At 45.9% G+C, this 9,256-nt stretch overlaps 1 protein-coding gene across 1 annotated transcript in view; it reads right to left on the bottom strand.

Moving 5' to 3' along the window:
• Window positions 1-6,177, bottom strand: part of Ccdc83 (coiled-coil domain containing 83) — a 36,689-nt gene extending 30,512 nt beyond the window's left edge. The window contains exon 1 of the mRNA XM_005357632.2: window positions 5,792-6,177. The gene's annotated coding sequence lies outside the window, so the exon portion shown is untranslated. The remainder of the gene's footprint in view (window positions 1-5,791) is intronic.
• Window positions 6,178-9,256: the final 3,079 nt, after the last annotated feature.

The raw sequence follows: 9,256 nt of genomic DNA on the forward strand, positions 1-9,256 counted from the left end.
AGACCAGCCTGGTCTACAGAGCGAGTTCCAGGACAGGCTCCAAAGCCACAGAGAAACCCTGTCTCGTAAAACCAGAAAAAAAAAAAAAAAAGGAAAACCATTACTGGCTGATACTGGAATGAAGCAGGATACTTCACGGGTTTGACTTAGGTCTCGAAGCACTCTTCAGATAGCTTTTCCCGGAAAGATTTTCATCTGATTTCACTGTTCTCCTAAGATCAAGGGCCCATCCTTGTTACCAAGGCTTCTGTAGTTTGCCCTGGTGGGAAACTCTTTACGGTGAGCCTGTGATACTTCTTGGGCATTGCTCTTTCTCTCCCTGTGACAGACATGACTCTTGTTGAATACATGCTTGGGCTGGGGGAACAGTCGGGCAGATGTAGGTTTAACCCTAGACCTCATTTATCACCTACTTCTTGTGTGATCTTCACAAGGTTACTGTTTTGCCTCTGCAGATCCCTCAGCCAGCACACGGTTGAGAGTGCTGGGGACCTCGTTCAAAAGGCTCTGGTGAGCTAGATAAACATCTGTATAGATAAATACATCCGGACTTGCATAGTGTCTCACACGCAGGAGCCTTAACAAGCTACATGTCTCTCTTCAGGTACAGATATACATGACACATCACATTGTCTTCCTTTTAAATGGCAGGCAACTGTGCAGCAGTAAAGGTCTGGGGCAGATTTAGGCCGCCGCGCTCACTATGGCCTGGCTTCTCCACTGATCTGGACCATCAGATCTGCAGTCCATGTAGATCTCCACAGTGGGAAACCCTTTGGAATGGAAACATGCCTTTCTCTATAGCCTTGCTGCTGGTGCGCCCAGACCTTTCACGATGCTTTCTTTGTATCTCAGAGTTTTCTAGACAAGTACACATCCAGGTCCAAAAAAAAAAAAAAAAAAAATTCATTAACACTGCCAGTGTCTTTTTTTTTTTTTTCCTTTTGAGACTCTGTATACTTAGCTAGTCTGGAACCTGTGGGAATCCTCCTGCCTCAGCCCCTTGGGTGCTGAGATGACAAGTGTGAGCAACCTATCACACTTGCCTTCTTTAATATGACAACCATTTGCAACAATTCAGTAAGCTTCCACATGAAAAAATTATATACCATCGTGGTTCACAGGAAACCATCAGCTAAGAAAAATCTGTTCTCTTTGTTTCCAATGCCACCCTGAATATTTATATCATTTTCTACTTTAGAATACAAATTTTTGTCTTTATACAAAAAAGCATGCTAACGTTTCATTTTAAAGCAGTGATTTACTATTCAATTCTTTTCTCAATCTGTCTTATTTAAAAGTTGAAACAAGCGTCAAGAATGATCTCTTTCTTCACGAGTCATACGGAGAAGATCAAGTGTTCACGTCCCCTCCAGCATTTCCCATCTGGTGCCGGAGAAAACACGACCTCATCTTGTTCAATTACCTCAGTTACATGGCTGTTATGTTTTTAACCCTCTGAATGCATAATTAGTTATTTAGCCGCAGCTCACCACAGAGGAGTTTAATAAAATATGAGGGAAAATGTCGAGCCACTAAAGCATGAATGATTCATGCCTAAACAGTACTGAATGTTGTCATTGTTGTGAGGGATTTCAAGAAAATTAGAGAGACAATTGGGCTGCTAATGACGGTGCCTCACAAGGGACTTCTGCATCTGATGATGTCCTGCCAGCCGTGGAGGTTTTCATAAACCCGGTCGCTGACCTTTTGAGGATTGCTGCCACAGCAAAGGAAGACAGACTAGTCACATGGTCGATGTCATCTCCAGGAAGGCTTCACCCAGTGTAGTTCCTCACAAATGGACGTCTGATCTGTTGTGGTAACTGCAGATGTGTATTTATTTAATGCCTGCTTTGTGGATAGAGCGTCATCTGGTCGTTAAGTGTACATACAACACAAAAGAAGCAAGTCGGAAGCTCAGAGGGATGGGGGGAGCACACTGCAGCAGACCTTACACAAAACAAGGAGCTGTCTGAGAGACACTCCCAGGGCATTCAAGGGCTGCTCTTGCTGACAGCCATCCAGGAAGTGATGCCTCTCACGCATTCATGTGCGTGTGCTCTTGCTTGCCTGGTGGGGTTTGGGCCGTCTGGATCACAAAGACTCCGGTCCCTAGACTCTCCTGAGCTTGGGATTTCCTCTGTGACTATTGATTTTCTTGTCAGGAAGCATTTCAAAACAGTATTTCTCCCAGGTGTTTCTCAGTGAAAGATGAAGCTTATGTAGTAAAAGCAGACACGCGATGAGCTCCTAACAGACTGCTATCCCAAAGTGCTTTGGCTTTGTAGAATCACCCCTAGACACAGAGCGTATTCCTGTCGGCACAGTCTCAGGGGTGGGGCTGAACCCCTGGGGACACCTTTCTGGACATGTGAAATGGCTCCTGATCTTGCTCTGCTAGGTTTTCAAAAACATGGGTTGAAATGAAAGATATGGACCTAACATTGTTAACTATGACCAAGTCCATTGGGGGAGAGAACATCTGATCAAAAGATATTGGTTAAATATGACAATTGCCATAATGTTTAATTTGCAAGGAAAGTGACGGGTGAGCAGAAATGACAGGGTTTTCTTTGTCGTTGCTATAACTTTCTTACACAGTTTCTTCTTCCTTCCATTCCCACAGCTAAATCTTACTGGTCTTCCTCCTCTGTTTCCCTTCCAACGGTAAACTTGCCAACAAGAATGAAAATGTACATTTCATCATCACCCCTTTCAAATCTCTAAGCTTCTGTAAACTCAAAAGTAGCAAGAGACGCAGTACTTCCTTCCAGGAGCCTGGTTACAGAAAGAGCAATCGAGAAGTCACAGAACTCATTGTAACATTGGCTGCGAGGCAATACACACATTTAAAAATATTCATGGTACTCCTATAAGCAAAGTCCTTGGGAATTCAAAAATGCCTGGAGGTTCAGAAGCTAGCTGCGTCCTGGAAGTTCAGTAAACACTGCTGTGAATGAGTGGTCTACGATCATCCAATACTTTCTTCCTTTACCAATGGCCTTCCTTCACTGATAGCAGTGTGTGCGCTCTAAGTGTGTAAAGTAAACTTGCTTAAGTATCTTTTTTAAAAAAATTAGTATTTTGCATGGGTATGCGTGTGTGGTGTGCATGTGTCTGCGTATGTGGGAGCTTGTGCATGTGTACATGTGGGGGGGGGCGGAGTCTGACGGTGGATGTCTTGTTCAGTTCCTCTCTGCCTTATCTGCCAGGTGTCCCTCTTGAACACACAGCTCGCTAATCTAGCTAGTGAGCTAGCCGGTGTGTTCTGGGATCTGCCTCGGCCTCCCAGACACTAGGAGCAGAGGCAAGTTACCATGCCTGCCTGCCCAGCGTTTATCTGGGTGCTGGGGACCCCAACCCTGGTCTTCATGCTCACACTGCAGACGTCACCCGCTGAGCCATCTCTCCATCCCAGCAAAAGTCCTTGGAGTACAAATGTTCACTTATGCCAGAGATACGTTTTGACATAAAAAGCTTTATTCTCCCTCGCCAGAATGCATTGTGAACAGACTAGATACGCTTCAGCATTTTAAAAAAGGAACTATTTAAATCCTGTTAGAAGTGGTAATACCACCTAAAAGTTGCTTTATAAAACTTGATGTGTCTTTTCAAGTCGACTATCTGGGCATAGTTACAAATATCGTGAAAATGCCAAGTCTCCCCGCTTTAGAAAAGTACCATTAAAACCGTTTGTTCAGAGCCAAGTAAGACATCTGGATGACTGACTCGATCACGAACCTTTTGGTGGCTGATGCCGTGTGTAGCCTTTTCCTTCTTACCTTGCAGGCAATAAAAGTCAGGACCTCACCCGTGCTAAGCAAGGTCCCAGGCCCCACCCCCGCCAGCATCTACTTTCCTTAGGGCTAATATTTAGTCGCTGGCACACTTTTGAACTGAAGTTCCTAGATTCTTCTAGATCTTAAACTTCAGCACGATCTGATCCAGGACTCCTGAAAACAGATGGAGAGAAGCAGGCAACCTGACCCCTCTACACGGCAGTGCTCCATTTTCCTCCCAAGGCTTTCTGTCCCTCGATTTTAATGTCCCCAGAGAAAAAGAATATCAAATGAGCAAATAACATTTTATAAACATGAAAACATAACCAGGAAGAGAATTCTATGAGGATAATGGAAACACACACACTACTTTTATGGTAGCCAAAATAAGGGACTTAAGCTGGGGTCAGGGCTTGGAGTGGCGTGCAAGGAGACCCGTGGGCAAGCGTCATCTATTCTGGTGAATGTCCAGATGGAGCACATTCTTTTTTTTCCTTCACAGAAATCTTTCCCCTCCCTCCTCTCCCCCCTTTTCTTTTCCTCCTCCTCCTCCCCTTCCTCCCCTTTTTCTTCCTCTTCTTCCTTCTCCTTCTCCCTCTTTCCTCCCTCCTTCCCTCTTCCTCTTCCTCTTTTTCTTCTTTCTTAGACAGGGGGTATCCTTCCCTATCCCCTCACTACTTCAACTCAAATCAGAAAGGGATTGTGGGGTAAAGAAAACATCGAAGAAACAAACAAAATACTTGTCTTAGTTGAAGTTGTCAACTTGATACAGCCCTGAGCTACCCAAGAGGGGAGTCTCCTCGAGGGATTATACAGGTCATATTGGTCTGTGGAGGGTTATCTTGCTAATTGCTGCTCACTATGGGTGGCATCATTCTCTTTGCAGGTAGTTCTGGACTATACAAGACAAAACAAAAAACTAGCTAACATAACCCCGGGAGCCAGTAAGCAGCCTTTCTCCATGGTTCCCGCTGTGACCTCCTCTATGATGGACGGTAACCTGCCAACTGAAACACACCTTTTTGCTCCCCTAATGAAACCAGAACAGTGACATTAAAATCTAGGACGTTCATTAAATGAAGAAATCACGTGTTCTCTTTTGAAGGCTGTGGTAGCCTCAGAGAAAAGAACTAAAATCTCTGGGTTACCTGTGAGGGCTACTACGCAAGCACACTGACCACAGGGCACGATCCTATTGTGCTGGATCAGGCACTGTCCTTGGGGAAGGATCCCAAGCGTGTGTAAGGTCACTCAGCAGCATTCTGCAGCTTGGGAACGCAGTAGGAGAAGCAAGGCGAAGTGGAACCCCCATCTCTCCACTAAGTATTTCAACTCCAGCCCAGTTTCTGGTCCTGTCTGACTCCCAGAGTCTTTCTCCATTTTTTTCAATCTCTTTTCAGAATTAAGAGGTCTCAGATGTTTCGACGGAATTGTGATAAACTGCCACACAAAAGGGAGGCATGGCCGCAGTACGTTTTATTCCGTGAGGTTAAGATTCTAAGACATCGAGGGAGGGGATGCCTAATTTTCAGGATAGTGCCGGTTCCTATGATGCTGTCTAACCCCCACCCGTCCCCGCCCCCCACCCCATACCCACATACCAGAAACAAAATTTAGTATAAATTAGTCAAAGAAGGGACGAACAGCAGTACTGGAATAGAACAATTGTCACATGTGACAAACATTTTTTTTTTTTTTTTTTGGTTTTTCGAGACAGGGTTTCTCTGTGGCTTTGGAGCCTGTCCTGGATCTAGCTCTTGTAGACCAGGCTGGTCTCGAACTCACAGAGATCCGCCTGCTTCTGCCTCCCGAGTGCTGGGATTAAAGGCGTGCGCCACCATCGCCCAGCCAAACATTATTTAAAATGTACACATTACTTATTTCTGGCATTTGTCATTTAATATTTTCCCACCCGAAACTGCCGCTACTGGGATAAAGGGGAACTACTGTATCAGAGGGCTAAGCATCTACTGAGTTAGCGACTGTGTGAAGACCTGGAGGTTACAAACCTTGAAGTTTAGGATGGCTCAAACCAGGCTGGTCTCCCTGTCTTCAGGGTGGTGAAAGAGGGGGAGCTTAGGAGAATCCCTCTCAACAGTTCCTAACCGCCCAGGAACAACGTCCCGAGGGAAAAACCAGAGGGCGCGACCCCCAAGCCCATCTCGTGTCACCGCAAACCAACAGGAGGGGGTGTCGGGTGTGGTGGGGAGGATTCCTAGGGAGTCTTTGCGGACGGAGGAAGAAGCCCGAGGTCACGCAAGAATGTCAGCTTTCTCCCGACATCCTCTCCACCGCTTTTGGGTGTGAGTCCCGGGCTCCCGGCGGGTGGTTTGAACGGCTGGCGGTTTGTCACTCAAGTTCAAACAGCTCAAAGCATTCTCCAGTCCACCTCCCTGACCTCTCCCCGGCCGCTGGTGCGTTCTCAGTTTCCATAGCAACTGGCATCCTCACCCGCTCGCCCACACCAGGTTCCGCACCAGCGGTGGCTCGCGCGCGCCACCTGGCGGCCATATGAGGAAGAACACGGGCGAGGGGCTGCAGAGATGTCACTTCTGTGATTTCCAAACCACTCCGGAGTGTAGGAAGGGGCAGCGCTCCAGCGATGCAGGTGCTGGGGGCTCGTCCCTGTGCTTTTCTGTCTGCTTTTGTCAGGTTAGGTTTAACTCCAGGTAGAATGGCTGACACCTGGAGCAAGTACCCGCTGGACAATGTGAGGTACTGAAGTCTCTGATTCTGTCTTCCTTCTCAGTTCCCTTATAGCTTTCATAATGCAATATAGATCTATCTGTAAAGCAGTTTTCAAGGTAGGAACAGAACCAAACGAACGTTGTACCCGCAGTACAACATTTTAAGTTCCTCTTGCTCAAACCCGTCTCCCTCATCCTGAAGGCAGTCTCTGCGGGCGCCCTAATTTTTCTCCCATTACATTCCAGTAATTAATTGTCTTTCCGGCCTGGGAAGTCGAAGCCAGGCTCCTTTAGGCTTCCTGCTCTCTTCCAAGTGATCTAGTTGGCCTAAAGAAATAGATTAAAACATCGGTTATCATTTTTAAAAATTAATGCTGTGTTATTATATTGGGGGCCCATTGAAGGACCGGATCTGAGGGTGTTAGTAAGAAACAGCTGTTGGTTAAGTGGGGTTTTCTCATCACTAAAAATATAGAATTATCCAAGGCAGGCATGGGGGCACTTATCTGGAATTGCATCACTCTGAAAGGCTAAGTCAGGAGGATGGAGCGTTCAAGGGAAACCTGGGCTACAAAAGGAGATCCTGTTGTAAAAACAAAACCAACCCCCAAAATACCAAAAGTCATCCAAAAATTAAATAGTTTGAAATAACCAGAATTTCCCTTTCCTTCTGCCAGTTATACACGTTTTCTGAGATTTGCATATCTGATAAAGGTATTTTATTTATTTGTTCATTTATTTTCTTTTTCTTTTTTCCTTTTTGAGACAGGATTTCTCTGTAGCTTTTGGAGCCTGTCCTGGAACTAGCTCTTGTAGACCAGGCTGGCCTCGAACTCACAGAGGTCCCCCTGCCTCTGCCCCTTGAGTGCTGGGATTAAAGGCGCGTGTCACCACTCACTGCCTGCTTCATTTATTTTCTTGAGATAGGGTCTCACTGTACAGTTCTGCCTGGCCTGGAACTCTCTATGCAGGTCAGGCTGGCCTGGCACCCGCAGAGATCCCCTTGCCTCTTGGCCTCCGGGTTAAAGGCCTCACCACCAGGCCAGGCTGGTAAGTATTTTAGTTAGCCATTTTCCCCTTTGCAGACAGCAGGCAGCAGTAGGGGGTAAACTTATTAACTAGACCGCAGCAGTAGCCGACAAAGAGCTACCCCACAAAGGGCTCCAAACACGGAGCCTCTCTCCGTTTCTGGGCTCAGTCTGGACTTCTCCAGCGCCTTGACTTCCTTCCCTCTACAACTCTGAGGCTTGCTTCTTGTGCCAGAGCCTGGGCCCGTCATCAAAAATGTGCTCCACCCTGTCATTTATCCTCCGCTCTGTTTTCCTAGCAGTGCTTGCCAGTTGGTGGTCAGATAGAGAAGCCAGATAAAAACCATTTGCCCAGTTTCCTCGTTTGACCTTGTTTTTGTTGCTAGACTTGTCGAAAGCTGAGGTGGGAAAAGGGTGTGTGGGAGAAAAAGCCAGATAAACAGTTTTTGGTAAGACCACAGGGACCCTATTTTGGATGAACAATTATTAAACATCTTAATACAGTAAAAAAAAAAAAGTCACAGTCTTTTGACTATTGAAGTTTTTAAGAACCTAGAATATCTTTGCTGTTGCATCCTTTCTCGGGATTTACTTTTATTTTATGGATGTGAATGTTGTGGCCTGCCCGTATGTCTGTGCACACCTGGTGCCCACATCATCCGGAAGAGGGCACTGGATTCCCTGGAACTGGAGTTTAAGACTGTTAGCTTCCACAGGGTTTTGGAGGTTGAATCTGGGTCCTCTGCAAGGGCAGCCAGTGCTCTTGATCATGAGCCTTCTCTCCAGCCCCTGGCTGTCTCTCTTAACATACTTTTTGGAAGTTTGTCTTTCCCCTCTCAGCGGGCAGCCATGATGGGGCAAGTCTGGGGCAGGACTTACTTCTTTTGGAGCTGCTGTCTGTCTTTCCTGGGGCATTCTCAGACAATATACAAATTATTAAAAATGGGTTAAATGAATATAAGAGTTAGCCAATAAGAAAGTAGAGCTAATGAGCCAAGAAGTGTTTTAATTAATACACTTTCGGTTCTGGGAGGCCGGGACAAACAAGCAGGCCCCACTTCTACACTCAGACATTGTGTTACTATGTCTCTGAGTGAAGCTCTTCCTCTGGAATAGAGTCCACTTTTGTTTTTTTTCTCAAGATTTTTTCTTTTTCTTTTTTCTTTCTTTTCTTTTTTTTTTGTTTTTTGTTTTTTGTTTGAGAGACAGGGTTTCTCTGTGTATCCCCAGCTGTCCTGGAACTTGCTCTGTAGACCAGGCTGACCGCTACCTTCCAGCTATCAAGAATCTTTTTTATTTTTTTAAAAAATGTTTAAATAGTTTATTTAGCTTTAGTGTATTGGTGCAGGGTGTCAGACCCCTTGGAATTGAAGTTACAGACAGGCATGAGCTGCCATGTGGATACTGGGCATTGAACCTGGGTCCTCTGGAAGAGCCCAGAGTGCTGTTAACCGCTGAGCCATCTCTCCAGCCCCTATCGAGTTTCTTTCCCTTCATCGTGTGGCGTTATCTTCTAATCTACCAATTTATTGACAAGCGTCCCGCTATGACCGCTTTGGAAAGCAATATGGTAGTCCTCTGTAATGACAAACACAATGTCTGGAACAGAGACACTGCTCCTACACAGGTTCTTTTTTTTTATTATTTTATTTTATTTTTTATTTATTTATTTATTTATTGAGGATTTCCGCCTCCTCCCCGTCACCGCCCCCCCCCCCCCCCCCCCCCCCCCCCATCAAGTCCGAAAGAAAGCTAGAGA

This window comes from Microtus ochrogaster, chromosome 22 (assembly GCF_000317375.1).
Source record: "Microtus ochrogaster isolate Prairie Vole_2 chromosome 22, MicOch1.0, whole genome shotgun sequence".
NCBI lineage: Eukaryota > Metazoa > Chordata > Mammalia > Rodentia > Cricetidae > Microtus > Microtus ochrogaster.